At 47.8% G+C, this 17,475-nt stretch overlaps 1 long non-coding RNA gene across 1 annotated transcript in view; it reads right to left on the bottom strand.

Moving 5' to 3' along the window:
• Positions 1–1,050: 1,050 nt before the first annotated feature.
• Positions 1,051–17,475, bottom strand: part of LOC107500668 — a 29,068-nt gene continuing 12,643 nt past the window's right edge. Inside the window, exons 2-3 of the long non-coding RNA XR_001594574.2 lie at positions 16,448–16,518; positions 1,051–1,093 (exon numbers count right to left, since the gene is read on the bottom strand). This is a non-coding gene — a long non-coding RNA (uncharacterized LOC107500668). The remainder of the gene's footprint in view (positions 1,094–16,447; positions 16,519–17,475) is intronic.

The raw sequence follows: 17,475 nt of genomic DNA, 5'->3' as shown, positions 1-17,475 counted from the left end.
AGTGTTTTAAGCCACTAAGTTTACGGGTCCTTTGTTACATAGAACAGTTAACTGGACATCATTACATGCACTTTTCTTCATAATACCTGTTCTAAAAAGAAAAAAGATTCTTCCAGAGCCACAGTCATCTGCTCCTCCAGGTTTCTCAAGACTTTGGTTTCTTAACGGGTTTGTCCTGCTTGCTTCTGTTTTCATGATTTTGCTCACATCACAGCCCTGTCTGAAGGCCCAGCCACATTGCCCCGTCCTCATCTCAGCCACCACCTCTGCTTTGAATTGTCGCCTCTTCCAGGTCAAGCACAAGAATGATATCTGCTCCTAAGCGGCATCTGTCCTGTGAACTCTGAGCTTATCCCCATGGCCCGGTTCACAAGAAAGCCTCTGCTGCCTTGTGTTGCCATCTGTTTTAAAGTCTGTGCCATGTCCCCAGACACCAGGACCTCCTCAGATGCAGAGACTGCGTGCACCTGCCTGTGTGTCAGAATCTTGCAGAGCTCGGAGTACGTTACAGGTGACTATGCCATTTTATGGTCTTCCTCTTAGGGCAATGTTTCAGTGGTAGTTCAGTTGGCCGGCCTCCATTTTCAGGTGCTCGGTGGCTGTCACACTGAATTCCCATTGCTACCACTGACAGATTTACCACAGGTCTTTTTTCTGAGTGTGAAGAATGAGTTAATAGGTTTCAATAAGAAGTAGGAAAATAAAAATCATTTCATACATTATTTGGGGGGGGGGGCAAGACAAGGAAAACACTTTTGATTTCATCCTGTCCTCCTCGTGTTGGGAAGTTCATGCACAGTGAGTCATTTCCTTTGTCACTTAAACCCTGATGTGTAATATGATCATTCTTGGCAATGAAAACACATACTGTGAAGTTCCAGAGGCACACAAATCCATGAGTGGGAACCGATAAAAGATTGGCAGGGCTGTTTTCTAAGAAAGCAAAGAGCTGGCAGCTGAAGGGTTTCTTCTGCACACCAGGCATGCTTACCTGACTCCTAATCCTTGTGCTGGCCACGGGAGTCAAATATTTATGTTCTAGATACCACGCTCGCTCCTGGAACACCAACTTGGTTCTATACAACAGGCAAAACTAAGAGTGGGAGAAAAGGAGAGAAACAGATACTAATAGATTAGAAAATGCAGAATCCAAGGAGGTGAGGAGAAATAGCATATCGTTACATTCCATACAGTCATGAAGGCTGACACTTCTTTAGCATAAAATGGTCACATTATGGACATGCAGAGCGTTTTATTTTTTAAAGCTATCCAACAGAAATTTTAAAGCATCTGTAAACATGGAAAGGCTAGCATAACCAACCCCCGTGCCTCCTGCCCTCCGACTCGACAAACGGCAGTCGCTCATGGCCAGTCTTGTTTCATCCGTCGCCTCGCCTCGTTCTCCTCCACACCAGGTTATTGAAAAGCAAAGTCCACTCACAGAATATTTTAAAACATAAGTTAATATTTCTGTTTGCTTTCCTTTTCAAGTCAAGATGATATTATTTAGAATGTGCATCTAGAGCATTGTTTCATGAATTGAGGAGGAAAGCAAACATTGAGTATGTTTTGATTAAATGTTCATAAAAATAGCATCCCTCATTTACACTTTGTTTCAATACGTTTTTCCTATTACGGGTCTGAAACCTACACATACAGGACTTCTTCGTGACATCAGCGGCATCAAGCAATACGAAGTGAGTATTCCTGTACCAACAAGTAACTTTGATACTAACTATCCATTTGCTCTTGTATTTAATAATCCCCAAATTACACAGAAGTGGCAAGAACAGCATGTTGGACATCCTTGTCCCCATCACCCAGCTTCAAAAGCTATCAGAATGTGGCCGAATATGTTTTATCTCTATCCCCATCTGTCTCCCCTTTCTGTATTATTGTGAAGCAAAGCCCAGTCATATCTTTTCATCTAAGCGCAGTTCCCCATGTATCTCTAAAAGCTAATGACTCTCTTGAAGTGAGATCATCTCAAAGTGAACCCAAGCAACAGCAACAAAACCCTCTTTCTCAGAGTCTCACGGAGAGGACAGTCATGCCCGAGAAAGACACTCTGCCTCCTATGGGTCATCAGACTTAGAAGCCACACAGTTCACAGTTACGGCGACAGCACAGGCTCTTCCCTCTTCTCCTGAGGTCTGGCCCACCCCTGAAATAGTGTCATTATGCAGAGCCTCAACTCTTCAGCCTTCCCAGGGAGGGTCACACTATGGCTTGCTTGACAGCTTGTCTATGACTTATATTTAAAGTTAATTTTGGCTCTTTTATGACCTTGTCCAAGTTCTGGGCAGTAGTTGCTTGGCCAGTGTAAGCTTCCTTTGGCTTTTTCTTATAACAATAAAAATGTTCACTGGCCCTATAAACATGGTGGGAGCAACTGAAAAATACTGAAATACATCCTAAAAACACAAATTCTAATAAAAATAATAAACTGTGTAAGACTGGGTGGCTAAACTGAATCACAAGTCTCTAAGTGAACTTCATATTGCTACAGAAATATTTATTGTGGATTCCAGGGTGCAAAAAGTTAACCCTCATTTCCCTTGGGTAGATGGAGACAAAAGTCGGCAACAAGAAACTCAGAACCACTGAAGTATAAGTAAGGCCTTTTTTAAAGGAATAATCTAGTTAACCTTCTCACCCAATCCAGAATCCTGTGTCAGCCAAGTTTCAGCCAAGAAACAGAGGGCATGTTCACATACAGATGACTCAAGAAGAGTTTAATAATTATTTTATAAAGGTGAAGGAGGGCCACAGGGAGAGTGCAGGACCCCGGAGCTAGTGGAATGAGGTGGGCAAGGAGTGGCCTCTAGACCCTAAAAGACATGGCTATGTAGACAGGAACACCTTAAGAGGAGCTGTGACCTTCAGCCTAGGAACACAGAAATCCCTAGGCGATATTACAGGAAGGCGGGGAGGGGGGCTGGCGCAGAGACATCAGCTCATTCTCTGCCCCTCTCCAACCTCTACCTATAGCCTCTTGTTCAGAACCTAACTGGATACAGAGGGCAAGGACCCTGCTGATGTAAGGCACATGGGTCACCTCCCTGGGCCCAGAGCAGGGCAGAGAAGGCAGAGAGCCGGAGAGGCAGCTAGAGGGTATCTGGCACAATCCACCACCTCTAACACTATGACAAACGGCCATCTGCTTCTAACTTGGTCCATATGACTCAAGGTCAAGCCCACTTGGCCCCACAGAGCTGACTGCTGACACCATACCCTGGCTTGACTCCCAAATGCTGGCTTTACCCAGGCATGCATCGATTTAAAATAAGCTAAAGATTTTAACAGACTTCACTACAGAGGACATATAGATGGCGAGAAAGCATATGAAATATTTTAATGTCATTAGCCATTAGGGAAATTCAATAAGATACCCTTCTTACATCCCCATTAGACTGGCAAAAAATAAAAAATACTGACAGCACCAAGAGTTGCTGAGGATGCTGACCCCTGGATCTTCACACGCTGGGGGTGTGAAGCCCCATATAGAGTTAAACGCTAAACATGCTTTTACCCCATGACTCAGTAAGTCCACTCCTGGGCATTTACCCTAGAGCAGAAATTCTCAACTGTAAATGAGTTTTGTCCATCAGTGGACATTTGGCGACGTCTGCAGGCAACATTCTGCCTGTCATGACCGGGAGCATTCTATGGGCACCTAGTAAGTAGATGCCGGGAATATTGCTAAAAACACTCTGCAAAGCACAGGGCAGCCCCCATAACAAAGAAGCATCTGGCTCGAAATATCGACAGTGCTGAGATTGAGACACTGCCCTAGAGAAGGAGAACTTACATTGACGCTGTGACAACCTGTACAGGAACTCCACTCACAGTTACCAGAAACTGGAAACAGCCCAGTGTCTTTGCCTGGATGAAGGGAAGGACAAAGTGGCATGCCCACACCAAGGAATGCTACTAGGCCCTGAAAAGGAGTAAGTGCTGCATGCACAGCAGCTTGGCTGAATCTCGGAGACGTCATGCTGAGTGAAGGAAAGCAACATCAAAAGGCTACACACTGTACAATTCTATTTACAAACATTCTTAAAAAGACAAAGCTACAGGACGGACAACCAGTCATCGGTTGCCAGGGGTTAACAGAAGGGGGAGAGGGTGATTCTGAAGCTATGCCATCAGGGGCTGGTCACATGGGGTGGACACATGGTTCTGTATCTTGTGTTGGTGGAGAAACATTCACAGAACTATGCTGCCAAACAAGGTCACTGTGCTATATGATAATTAAAACGTACCACCTTCCTACGTCCAGACTCCCCATCTCTGTTATGGCAAACTCCAAGCTGAAGAGGCCACATCTTCTCAGGGTTCCCTATATCGAAGCCTTGTCCACGGACCCTCACCCCCGAGGTTGTTCCTGACCTTGCTGGCTTCCCACTGCAGTATGCATTTCCTGTTACACGTCCTGCCTTTTGGTGTCATTATTTGTCCATGTGACCTCTCCCTGACCATGTGTGCTCAGGAAGGCAGGACCTGGGCATCCAGCCTGCATCTGGGCTTGCCATGGCTCTGCAGGGCTGCGGACCTCAGAGAGCCTGGGCTTCAGGGAGCATGAGCCCACTGGGCCAGGAGCAGACACAAGGGAGGTTGCCTGTGATTTGTGACAAGCAGGCAGCCCACTTCCATGGCCCAGGCTGCATAATGAGCAAGAAGCTGAAACAGAAGGCCCGAGTTAGACCTTCCTGCATCAGAGAAGAAGAGCAAAGCTCATTAATGCACGGGAACCCAGCATGATGCCAGCAACAACCCAGTTCTCTCACGGTGATGAAGTGCTCTGCCTTCCGCCTCAGACTTCAGCCTCCTGGGAGCTGCATTACTGCCCAGCAAAATTGATGGGCGGTGGCACCATCTCTCGTTTAAGAAAATTCTGCCAGCATTAGCAAAAAGCATTGGCTTCGCAATTTCTAAGGACATTCCTTGTAAAAGGAAAGTGATAAAAAAATTGGACCAGACTGGAACAATGTCAATGCCTGACATATGCTTGTCCGCCCAGTCTCCTCTGTACTACTAGCTCTAGGTGTTAGCTTATCACATTCCACAGGTTATGACGACTTATTTATGTGCAACTGGTAAAAGGCAGAGGGGTCAGCTTCAGTGTCCTTTTCTTTGTTCTTCTGAGGAAGTCATTCCAACTGATCTCTTTCTTTCCCAAACTGCCCGAGATGTTCATCAATTTCAAAAACAGAAAACAAAAAAACCACCTGCTCAATTTTTCTCGAATCTTCTTAAAAACCTCTCTTCTTGAGTGAGAGACGGGACAGATGTGGCAGTTGCATGTCCTGGAGGCCCTGGGAGGAGGGTTAGGGCGGAGGCGACCTTTCCATTCTGAGAGCTCAGGTACGGAGTCTTCACCCCACGTTCTGTGGCAAAGGGACCAGTTTATCCTCTGGGGATCTGCCACAGCAAAGCAACGGTGGGCCACATGCAGTGTCACAAGGGATGGAATGTGGAGGGCGCGGCAGAAGGCAGGACAGGCAACAGGCGGCCAGGCCGAAGGCATCTCCTGTCTTATGCCTCATCGGAAAAGCCTGGACATACCTGTCGTTTGGCCTCCCTAGATGGCAGGAAATAAGAAGTGCAGTAAAGTCTTTTATGGGAAACAAAGCTGGACAAGCTGGAAAGGAGACAGGAGACAGGGGAGGTCTAAAGAGTAGAGAAGGGGACATCTCCAGATGTAAGACATCTTTCCCTGCCTGCTGAATGCACTGTGCAGCACCACACTGACAGGGACATGCTTCCTCCTCCTTAGGGTCTGGTGGCCAGCTGCAGGACCCAGCCTTTCCTGGCACCGGGGGCTCCAGAAAACTCTCCCTCCACTGTGTGGTGTGGCCAGCACCGGCCTCAGCCTCACTGTATCCAACAGAAGAGGTTCAGAAGCTCAGCTTTGCAGGCAGACAGCGCCCCTTCCCCCTCACTGCTGTGCAGGCCCTGAGCAGCCCTCCTTTATGCAGGTGGCCAAGGCCACTTATGGGGGCAGCACGTTGCTGATGCTAGATGCTTCTCTGGCTTGCTTTCACCCAGATTGATTCCATCTTCCTACCACTCCCAAGTTCCCACCTGGCTCTGGCGCTGAAAACATCACTGCCAGTCATGTCCAGAACTTTTCTCATATTGCAAAACTGAAACTCTGCGCCTATTCACTAACCCCTTGTTCTCCCCTTACCTGGGTCCTGGGCAACCCCCATTCTCTATGAATCTGACAGTTCTGTAAACTTCGCGTAAGTGGAGTCATACAGTATTTGTCCTTTTGTGACCGGCTTATTTCACTCAGTATCATGTCTTTAAGGTTCATCCATGTTTGCAACCTGTGTCAGAATTTCCTTTGTTTTTAAGGTTGAGTAATATTCCATTGAATGTGTATACACATTCCATTTGTCCTTTCATCCATCGGTGGACACTTGGGTTGCACCTACCTTTCGGCTGTTGTGAATAACTCTGCTCTGAAAGTGGGGGTACAGGAATCTGCCTGAGTCCCTCCGTTCAGTTTTTTGAGTGTACACCTACAAGGAGGAATTGCTGGATCACATGGCAGTTCTATTTTTAATTTTTTGAGGAATCTCATTCTGTTTTCCATGATGGCTGCACCATTTTACATTCCCACCAACAGTGCACAAGGGTTCCAGTTTCTCCACGTCCTTGCCAACACTTGTTATTGTAAGTTTTTTGATAGCAGCCATCCTGATGGGTGTGAAGTGCTACTTCCTTGTGATTTCAATTTATATTTCTCTAATCATTAGTGACGTTGAGTATCTTTTTATGTATTATTGGCCATTTGTACATCTTCTTTGGAGAAGTATTTATTCAAGTTCTTTGTCCATTCTTGAACCGGGTTATTTATTTTTATTGTTGAGTTTTAAGAGTTCTTTATGTATTCTGGATATTAATCTCTTATCAGATATGTGACTTTTCAATATTTTCTCTCATTCTAAGGGTTGCTTTTTGACTCTGTTGATAGTGTCATTTGATGCACAAAACTTTTAAATTTTGATGAGTTCCAATGTGTTTATTTTTGTTGTTGTCTCTGCTTTTGATGTCATGTCAAGAAATCAATATCATGGGGTTTTCCTCCTATGTGTTTTTATGAAAGTTTTATAGTTTTAGCTCTTATATTTAGGTGTATTGTCTATGTTGAGTTAATTTTTGTATCATTTTAAGGATCCAATATCATCCCTCTGCACGCGGATGTCAGTGTTCTCAGCACCACTTGCTGAAAAGACTGTCCTTTCCCATTGAATGGTCTTGATGCCCATGTCAAAAATCATCCGACCACATGTGCGAGGCTTTATCTGCGTTCTTTATTCTAGTCCACTGGTCTATGTGTCTCTCTTTATGCCACTACCAAACTGTTTTGATCACTTTAACTTTGTAGTAAATTCAAATCAGGAAGTATGAGACTTCCAACTTTTTTCTTCCTCTTTTCAAGATTGTTTCTGCTATTCTATATGAATTTTAGGATAGATTTATCTATCTCTGCAAAAGATGTCATTGGCATCTTGAAAGAGATACCATTAAATCTGTAGGTAATAATAAAAATATTAATATTAAAAACATTGTCTTTCAATCATAAACACAAAATTTCTTTCAATTTATTAATATCTCCTTTAATTTATTTCAGGAACATTGCATAGTTTTCAAGGTACAAGTCTTTCACCTCATTGGTTAAGTTCATTTTTGAGTATTTTATTGTTTTTAATGTGTTGTAAATGGGATTGTTTTTTCTTAATTTCCTTTTTGGATTGTTCATCATCAGTGTATGGGAATGTAGATGGTTTCTGCATGTTGATTTTTGTATCCTGTAACTTGAATGAATTAGTTTATTACTTTGGATAATGTATATGTGTGTGTGAGTGTGTGTGTGTGCGTGTGTGTGTGTGTGAGAGAGAGAGAGATCTTTAGAATTTTCATATATAATATCACATCATCTGTGAATAGAGATGATATTACTTCTTCTTTTCCAATTTGGATGACTTTAATTTTCTTTCTTGACTAATTACTCTGGCTAGAACTTCTAATGCTATGTTGAATGGAAATGGTAAAAACAGATATCCCTGTCTTATTTCTGAGAAAGGAAAAGCTTTCAGTCTATCACGTTGAAAGTTGTGGGTGTTTGATATTTATTTGGCTTTTATTATATCGATGTAGATTTTTTCTATGCTTAGTTTGCTGTGTGTGTGTGTGTGTGTGTGTGTGTGTGTGTGTGTTTTAACATGAAATGGTCCTGAATTTTGTCAAATGCTTTTTCTGCATCAATTGAGATGATGATGTCTTTTCCCCTTTTATTGCACTTTTGCTTTCTTTTGATTAAAGTTTATGTGATATATTTTTCCTAGGTATTATTTAAACAAATAATAAAAAAAGCTATTCAGAGAGACACATCCAGAAATGCTACAGATAAGTAAAAATGATAGTCTAAAAAATGCTCAAGTAATGCACAGAAGGCAAAGAAAACAGAAATGAAAAACAGAGAGAACAAACAGAAAACAAAGATGAAATGGAAGTCTTAGTCTAGCAATAATTACATTAAATGTAAATGTTCCAAGTGCAACAAGTAAAGGCAGATTGGCAGAGTGTATTTGAAACACGAACCAATCATATGCTGTCTATAAAATCATACATACATACATATATATGGGGGTGGGTTGGCACGGGCATGGGCACGATAGAAAGTAAAGGATAAGACATCTCCTGCTTCCTGTCCACCCAGCTGTGCTTGGCTGGGGCTGGGGACCTTCTCGGTCATTCCCCTGCATGACTGTCCATGTGACTTTGGTGCTCACGTGTCCACTGTGTGCTGGGATATGTTACCGCCAGCCCTGGGTAGTTCTGCTGGTGTTGGGTGGCCTGGCTCCATGGCGCTGACATTGGCGCTGACATCTCTGCTCTGGGTCAGCCACTCAGGAAAGGTCTCCTGGGCACTGTGGGATATGACAGCAGGCCCTGCACTCTCCTCCCACAAACTTCGGTCCCTTAGGGCCAGATTATGCTCTCAGTTTCCCAGAGATGCTGTAACCAAGTCCTTCTAATTTTCTTATTTGTCTTGGCAAATGAGATAAGCCTCTTCTGCGGTACCCTGTCTTCTAGAAGAGTATGAAACGAGCCCACCCCAAGAACCAGAGCCAAGGGGCAGGCACACTGGGGAGGGACCCTACATCCCCGTAAGCTCACAGGCTGAGCCCCAGCATGTGGTCTTTGTGTCGGGGGCCCACTGCTCTTCTGCACACTGGCCGGTTCTCCACATGGATACTCGTTCCCATGCTTGGTGATGAAGTATCTAGGGCAGAGCAGTGTCCCCGCACATGCTGCCATCCACTCCTCCGTACGACTGTGTGTGCCTCTTAGGTTACAGGCACAGGTAGAGCTTGCACCTGGGGGGTGTCCTGTCCATCCCCCTGACAGGAGAGCTTTGTGGAGAGGAGGCCACCGTGCAGACTCTTCTTTGCCTTCCCCCTCCTGACCCCTCTCTGCCCCAGGCCCTGGCCTGGTGACATGCTTCAAAAATAGTTCTAAAGCTTCCACTGGGTTCCTCTCCAGAGGCGCACTTTGAGAGTATCCTCTAGACGTCAAGGAAGTCTTCCAAGTGAAAGGAGAAGACACTGACTGCTGTCATGTCCAGAGAGCTGTGGCACACTGGGGACACACCACAGTGCGGCGAGGGTGGAAGCTCAGTGTCCCCCCGAGCCATCTGGGCCCCCAGCCCTCAAGTCACCAATGTGCCAGGAACACTTTGTAAGTGGAAACACCACGACTTCTCACACTGGCCCCCGTGAGCATAGTGTGGCCCACACAGCGGGTTCATTTAATTTCCTTCAGGGACAGAGACACTTCTCTTGATGCCACGTCCTCTGTCTAGCAAGCCTGCCTTAAACTGGGTTGCGTCGGGCACCCCAGATGAGTGCTCTGTTAGCACTTAGTCCACTCCGATGTGCTTACTTATTGGGGTGCATCGACCAGCTAGGGAACTATCTGAGGGAGAAGGCCAGGTCTTGTTGATATTAGCACCCCAGTGCCTAGCCCATAGTAGGCACTTGTAAATGTTTCTGAAGAAGCACTGTGGTAGATGTGTGCAGACAGCCACCAAAATCACCCTTCTGCTGACTTACTATGGAGCCAGAAATTCTATCATTAGGCATTTATTCCTTTGACTTAAAAAGTCAGTTCTAAGCACCAATAATTCCTTTCCAAAATGAGAGTTTCCTTGGGAGGGATAACTGTTGCTGGGATCTGGGAGTTGGTTTGAGATGAGCCCTGTGGGACCTAAGCACAGGCTTGGAACTTGTGAGGACAGAACCAAGAAAGAAGGGAGGGTACATCCAGGGTCTCAATGGACAGAGGAACAAGAGTGAGAGAGAGCCAGTCAGTGCTAGAAGATGAGGTCTGAAACTTGGTTTCTATGTCACTTATAGCTCTTTTTCCTTATGAAATGTTAAAATATCGAACCGCATCCATTAAGTGAGCCAGGTACTAGAAAAACACCACCTGGCACAGAGTAGGTGCCCAGCGGACATTTATCTTAGGGGCACTGTCAGCCACACACTCAGTTCTCTGCATGTGACTCCAGCTTGCAAGGGGTAGAGAGGCAGCAGGAAAAGAGCCGGGGAGGCTGGATCCCAAGACTGCAGACCCTGCAGCCTTCATGAGTTGGGTAATGGAGAGGGATGGCGCTGACGCGGGGGGAAGGCAAGGGAATTAAAATGTTTAAAAAAGCCGCAGCTGAAGTTTGCAATGTGCTGATCAGCCCTCAGCTAGGCCAGGAAGACATCTTCAGAACAAAGGAAGATTTTTGCTAGGATTGCTAACAACATGTTACTCACACCTATGATGAGGAAACAGGAACCAAGAGTCATTCTCTATGGCTAAAACCATGAGGAACCGATGTGTAGAGGCTAGGAACGACCAGCAGGCCTTTCACTCTACGTTTTCACACTACGTACTCTTCTTCTTCTTCACTGTAGGTCCGTATCAGAGGAAATGGGAACTAAAGAACAACATATCAACTGAATTCCCTGAACACTCGGGGTCCCTCTCAGTGCCTTTACTCTGTCTCTCTCACTGTCTGGCTTTAGTACCATCCAGCCTGCACTGGGTTTGAAACGCAGCCAAACCCCAACCGAGAACCCTCTGTGTGAGAGGCCGAGCCCATGCCCTGCCCCTGGTGGCTAAGAGGTGGCTGTGGGCATGCATGGTGCACACACAGGATGTCAAACCCTGCCTTTTGGCTCTGGGGCCTTGGACACCCTCAAAGACAAGGCATGGGGCCACAATGGGGTCCGTGGGTATGAAGAGGGCCACCTGCACAAAGAGGACACCACACTGGATGGGAGGTACTTGTAACAAAGTACCGGCTGCTTGGTTTGGTGCTTAAAACCAGCTACCACCTACGCATGCTGAGAAAAGAAGAAAGAGCAGTTAGAATGCAGGAGAGAGGGAAAAACCCCAGCTCGCCCACTTGACAGGCTCCAACTGCCACTGCCAGCCACCGTGAGTGGGGACAGTCCCCTGCAACGTCCTGCTTCGTGACAGGGTTGCGATGGCGAGCACTCATCAAGTGGAAGGAGCCAAGGTCCCTCTACAGCCAAACCAGAGACCCCGCGGGGTACGCCGGCTGCTCCTGAGCCTGACCCCAGGCCCTGGGCCAGTGAGGGGGACAGTGACACAGAAAGAGTCTTTGTGACAATAGCAATTTAAGGAACGCGAGATAACCAGTGTGTAGGGCTCTTCAAAACCGTCTGAGGGCAGGTGAACCAGCAGAGCCGTCCCGTGAAGAGTCCCCTCTCCTCAAGGTCGGCTATTCCCACGCTAGGGTGAAGTCGCTTTTTTGAGTGTGAAAACTCTATTATTATTTTTAATGAAATTCGATTTATTTTTTCCCTTTGTTAATTGTGCTTTTGGGGTCATATCTGAGAAAATGTTGTCTAATCCAAGGTCACAGTGATTTATGGCTGTCTCCTTCTAAGAGTTCCATGGATGTGGCTCTTACATTTTGAGTTCTGCATATAGCATGGAGCAGTAGTTCAAATTCCTCCTTTTGTACATGGATATGTAGTTGTCCCAGCATCATTTGTTAGAAATATTTTTCTCAGCACTCTTGTCAAAGAATCAATGGCTCAGAAATTGTGAAACTATCATTATAGGACCATAATTCTAACTGGACAGGAGTTCACTCACCTAGGAGAAAATGCCCGTTCTTCAGAAGAAGTCATGCTTTATCAACTTGGAGGACTGCAGGACTGTGTCACGTTGTTGATTGGGAACTTAGTTTCAAGAAGGACTCAAGTGTGTCCAATTTCCTAGAGTGTCCTCAGACAGAGAAAAGGGCTCGGTCTGACTAGACCAGTGGTGAGGAAATACAGGGGAATGAGGCCGGCAGCATGCCATCCACGTCTGCCCAGCATCCTGTGCTTGGGGCAGCCTTAATGCCTGGTAGCTGGTCAGGAATGTTCCAGAAGCTTTTAGCAGGACTCCAGCCCTGCGCCCGGGTCCACAGAGACTTCCTGAGGATGTCCATATCTGGCCACTGTGCCCACTAGCTCCCACGGGCCCTACTTGCATTCCCTAGGGAAGTAGGGAGGCCCCACAGGTGCTGGCCTCAGGAAGGGTCCATGCCCACAGTATCCTTGCTGGGACTGCTGTCTCCTACCCAGGCTGGACATGTGACAAAGTCCCTGAAAACAAAATGAGAAGCTGATCATTTCTGTTTGATTTAGAAAACAATGGTCCAAATGAAGACCGACACAGAGAGGCCTGTCTCCCCAACAATTTCCACCACGTAGCTTTTAAGAGGAGACAGTTCTGCTGGGTATAGGGTAGGGAACATCTGGGCCAAGCACAGGAGCTTGATGGACAAGCAGAGCCACTGACAGGGGAGGGATTTTGGACTTGACTCAAAGCCAGGCTAATTAAGTGGCCTGGTTTGCTGATAGTCAAGAATACCACCCATCATCTAAGTTTCACTTTTAATTGTGCTCCTGGCACTCTCAAAAAAGTCCAGGTTTGAACAAGTCCTATGACCACCCGACTCCACAGGAGAGAGGAGTTGTGGCTGGAAGCACATGCAGAGACAGGCACGTAGGACATGGGGCTTCAGGGGTGATTTGGAGGAGAAAGGCAGGCAGTGGAGAGCCACGTTGGCTCACGTGCAGGCCGTCGGTGACATCCGGGCCCAGACACGCAGACTGTGGGTGCCAAAAGGGCCCTTAGAGTGACCGAATTCACCTCATCTTTCACCAGAAGACACTGAACTAAAGAAGAGAGCAGTGACCTGCCCAAGGCCACGCCTGGTTCCTGGCAGAGTAGGGATAGGAGCTGCCCCTGGGCAACCAAGCCCCTAGGACAGAAGAAAAAGGATAGCTCTGAAAGATGCTGCAGAGGATGAACAGATGCCCTGGCCCAGGCCAGGTGCCCCAGGACAGGGGAGAGTTGCAGAGTGCCACTGAGGAGGGAGGTCAGAGGCAGGGACTCAGACCCTGAGCATACTGGGCCATGGGCTTAGATCCAGAGTCACATCGGAGTGGTGGGCAGATCTGCGGGGTCAATGACTCTGCAGGGTTGTGACTCCAAGGGACCCAAGAGATTGCTAATTGGTCAATAGAATGAAGAATGCATGAAGAAACAGGAAAGATGAAAAGTAAATGAGGTTGAATAAGTCATGTATAGCAGTAGTCCCCGACATTTTTGGCACAAGAGACCAGTGCTCCTATGAGAATCTAACTCCCGATGAGCTGAGGTGGAGCTGAAGAAGTGATACTAGCGCTAGGGAGCAGCTGCAAACACAGATGAAACCTCACTCGCTTGCTCGCCGCTTACCTCCTGCCGTGTGGCCCGGTTCCTAACAGGTCATGGACCAGTACCCGTCCATGGCACAGTGGTTGGGGACCCCCGATGTACAGAATATGATTCTTTTCTACAGTTCAAATACCAGTGAGATTTTGGGAGGTGAACCCTGATAACAATCTCCTTGGCACCTCCTTCCTGGCTCCCAACAGGGCTGTGGGTAGGAGACTCGAAGTCAGTGACATCCCTGACTGCTTCTCTATGACTTGGTCCCTCCTGTCCCCTGCATCCTGCTGTGATTGACAACAAGCTACAAGTGACATCCTAAGCCGGCCACAACGGTGCTTCTGTGGTCTCACTATCATCTTCCCCCAGGGGGGCTCTAGTGTGCCAGGCAGCAGGGTAAGTCTAGTCACCTGGGGGAAGGTCCCAGGAAGAAGCCCAGCCCAAGGGTCCCTAGCCCCCTCCCCACTGATGCTGCCTCACAGAGCTCCTCCCAGTCATCAGACGAAGCCTGCGGGCCCTGCCCTCTGCACTGTCCCTGGCTGGGGGCCCGCTTTTCCAGGGGCACTTTCTCTTGCTCGCATAGAGTGCACCCACGCTAGGCAGGATGAATACTGGTCCCCAGGGCTCAGTCACCTCTGCCAATGTAGGCACATGACCATTCGCATGCAAAACAGCTTTTTAAAAAAACATCCTATTTGGTCCAGATCACATTTTTGGCCTGCAACCACTTCTCAGCCAATGAGGTTTAGGTGAGTTTGTCACAGATAATCTTCCAAGTGAATAGCTTTCAGAGTAACCTGCAGGCTGACAGCAGCCACAACCTTGTACTGTCGTCCTGAGCAAGGTTTCCTACATACCAGCTACAGAAGTCCTGCACACCACTGTCACCCACACGGTGCTCTCCAATATGTGACATTAAAAAACCCAGTCTCCTGAAAAAAAATGACAAACTGGTTTCAGTACTTGTGAACTGAGCACACACTTTTGTTCACTGAAACTGCTTTGATGATACCTGTTCAAATATTTGCAAACACAGAGAGAACGCCCACAGACGCCACCCTGGTTGCCAGGCTCGCCGTCTGCAGAAACCAACAAGGGAGGTATAAATACCGAATGTCACCGCAGATGAGTACACTCAGATGGTCAGACTCAGGACTAGAGGTCCAGCCCCTGACGCCAGCTCCAGGCTCTGCCCTCTCCACCCACCACGGCCCAGTGCCCTCCAGGCGGGCTTGCCACGGCCCCAGCAACAGACGGCCGCCGTAGAGACGGGAGACCGGGGACGGGAGGGAAGTAGGGGAAGGATAAGGGATAAGCAAGAAGGTGCGGATGGCAGGAGGCAGTGCAGGACAGGAAGAAAGGGCCAAAGGCTCTCTGTCCCCTATCACCTTGAATAGTGACCTAGCCGGGGGGAGGGCAGTAGAGAGGTGAGCCCCAACTGCTGCTTCAAGGCCACCAAAATACAGCCCATACCTGGCAGGAAAGGTTCTTGGGTAGTGGCCCTCGAGGTGGAGAACCAAGAGCTAAGCGTGGAAAACCTAGGAAAAAGCTCATGTGCCTGAATTTATGCCATGCGAGGTTGGTGCGTTATACCCAGGACTCCGGCGGACAGGTCTCCCAGAGGAACCCGGTCAATGGGGCATTGGCATGTCCTTGTTACAAGGTTAACATCACCGAAAGCTAAAAAGCAAGAAGGAAAAAACGACAGACCAGAAATATCACATCTTAGGCAAACGAGTTGAAAATCCCTTAGAGTGATGCCCTATATTTTCTACCCGTTTCTAAGGTCAGAGGACACCTGGCATGATGTTTAGGTAAAGAAACGGATTCCTGCTACTCGCGGTTTCCTGAGGGACAGCACTGAGATGACGTCACGGAAACGTGTGCCTCCAGGTCAATCTAAGAACGGTTTCGAGGTGAAAACATGAGTCGGTCACGGGTGGAAAAGCACGTGCGCGCCTTCGTGATTTGCTGGTATTTTACTGCTTTCTGCCCCAAAGACCGAGTTTCACTTAAAGGCACACGGCTGCTGGCCAGGTCTCCCACTCGAGCTCACTTGCAGGTGCAGCCTGCGTGCAGCTTCCACCCCACCTGTGCTCCTTGGTCATTCAGAAGGAGGTAAAGCCATTGTTATCAAGAAGAAATGGAGTTTGTCTTACACTCAAGGTCAAGGAATCTATGACCTCGGATGCCCCTTCCAGTGGTGAATATGAAGTCTCATTTGTGTAGCATTCCCCGTGATGACAAAAGTGAGGCTCGGGCAGACATAGATCGTACGGAGCCCTCTGTCTTAATTAACAAGTACAGTGAGAATCATGGAATTTGGCCAAGCCTCATAAATCTGCTAAAAGAATCAAGATTCTGTCACAGAAGCTTAACTAGAACCAAGTGAGCCCTCCCGAGAATTAACGGATCTCTCGCTGGTGGCTGACACCGACTCTCCTGTCACTTTGCAGAGCAACATGGACGCGCCTGTGCTCATTAACCAGCAACCCTCCTCCCACCGATGACAAGTTCATCCCCACCATGCACGAAATTCAGAGATGATAAATTCACTGCCGCCTGTAAAACTAAAGCCCTTCTCTCCTGGGGCAGGGAAATGCCGCAGGCTTCAAGGAGCCCAAGGTGATGGGTAGCCTACCTTCATGAGCAGGGTCCGGTGCTCTGGCTCAGGACAGCACCTCGCTGCCAAGTAGAACTGCTCCAAGGTAACTGGAAGGGAAGAAACACAGGTGAATGGCTACCCTCACACCTGAGCGCCTCCAGATGGGGAGGACAGGTGGTCTTTCCCAGGTCATCCGGTAGAGCTGCCTCCTGTCTCCGGAGTGGGGCAGAGCCAGCACACGGTGACTTCTCCACCACCATCAGCTGGGTCAGTTACATCAGAGCACGCGGCTGTTATTGTCAGCACACTCCATCCTGAACCGCCGGGAGGCTGGGATCAGCCACCACATGGCCTTCCTGTCCCAAAGGGCCACACAATAGCCCCACTTCTGGTGCCCCCACCCAGAGGCCCACCTGCTTTGATAAGTATGGCCATGCTGAGTTTTCTACCCTAGTTGTCCATCATGAACCCATCCCTTCCCAGCTTTAAGTCTTCTCTTCGTGTGAACATCTGTCCTCCCGTGTTGACTCAAGCAAACTCCACAAAGTCCCCCAGATACTTAAGTTATGTCTCCCTAGCCATCCTTCTCCCAGAGTGACAGACAGAAACTCAGGAAGGCTTGCAAAAAATACATTTTCACAATCTGCTTAAATTGGCCACGAAAGTGCTAGCAGTACTAACCTAGACAATGGACACAATTACACTTCCCTTCTCCGCTTGGGTGGCCTGCTGTCATCAAAAGCCCACCCATGGGAGCACCCTTTTATTGGGGTCTAAAAAAGCCCCACCCACGGATACTTCACTGCACACGTGTTTCACTTGAAAATGCCTTGAGTCCCTGCCACCCTCAGGTCTAATCCACTTCTCTCGCCAGGCATAAGGCTTCAACTTGGTCTGCTGTCTAGATGAGCCTCTTACCTTAAGCCCGAAAGCTGCACTCACTGTGGACCCATCATCAGGTCCCCTTAACTGCTGCCTGCGGGGCACAGCCCTGCCTCTTGGCGTTCAGGTGCAGCAAAATCTGTGCTCCCTGGAACCCCACAGTCAGCCTACCCAACTTCTCA

This window comes from Rousettus aegyptiacus, unplaced genomic scaffold (genome assembly GCF_014176215.1).
Source record: "Rousettus aegyptiacus isolate mRouAeg1 unplaced genomic scaffold, mRouAeg1.p scaffold_m13_p_7, whole genome shotgun sequence".
NCBI classification, from domain to species: domain Eukaryota; kingdom Metazoa; phylum Chordata; class Mammalia; order Chiroptera; family Pteropodidae; genus Rousettus; species Rousettus aegyptiacus.
Note: the sequence above shows the minus strand (reverse complement) of the source record. Positions and strands in the feature narration are given on the sequence as shown.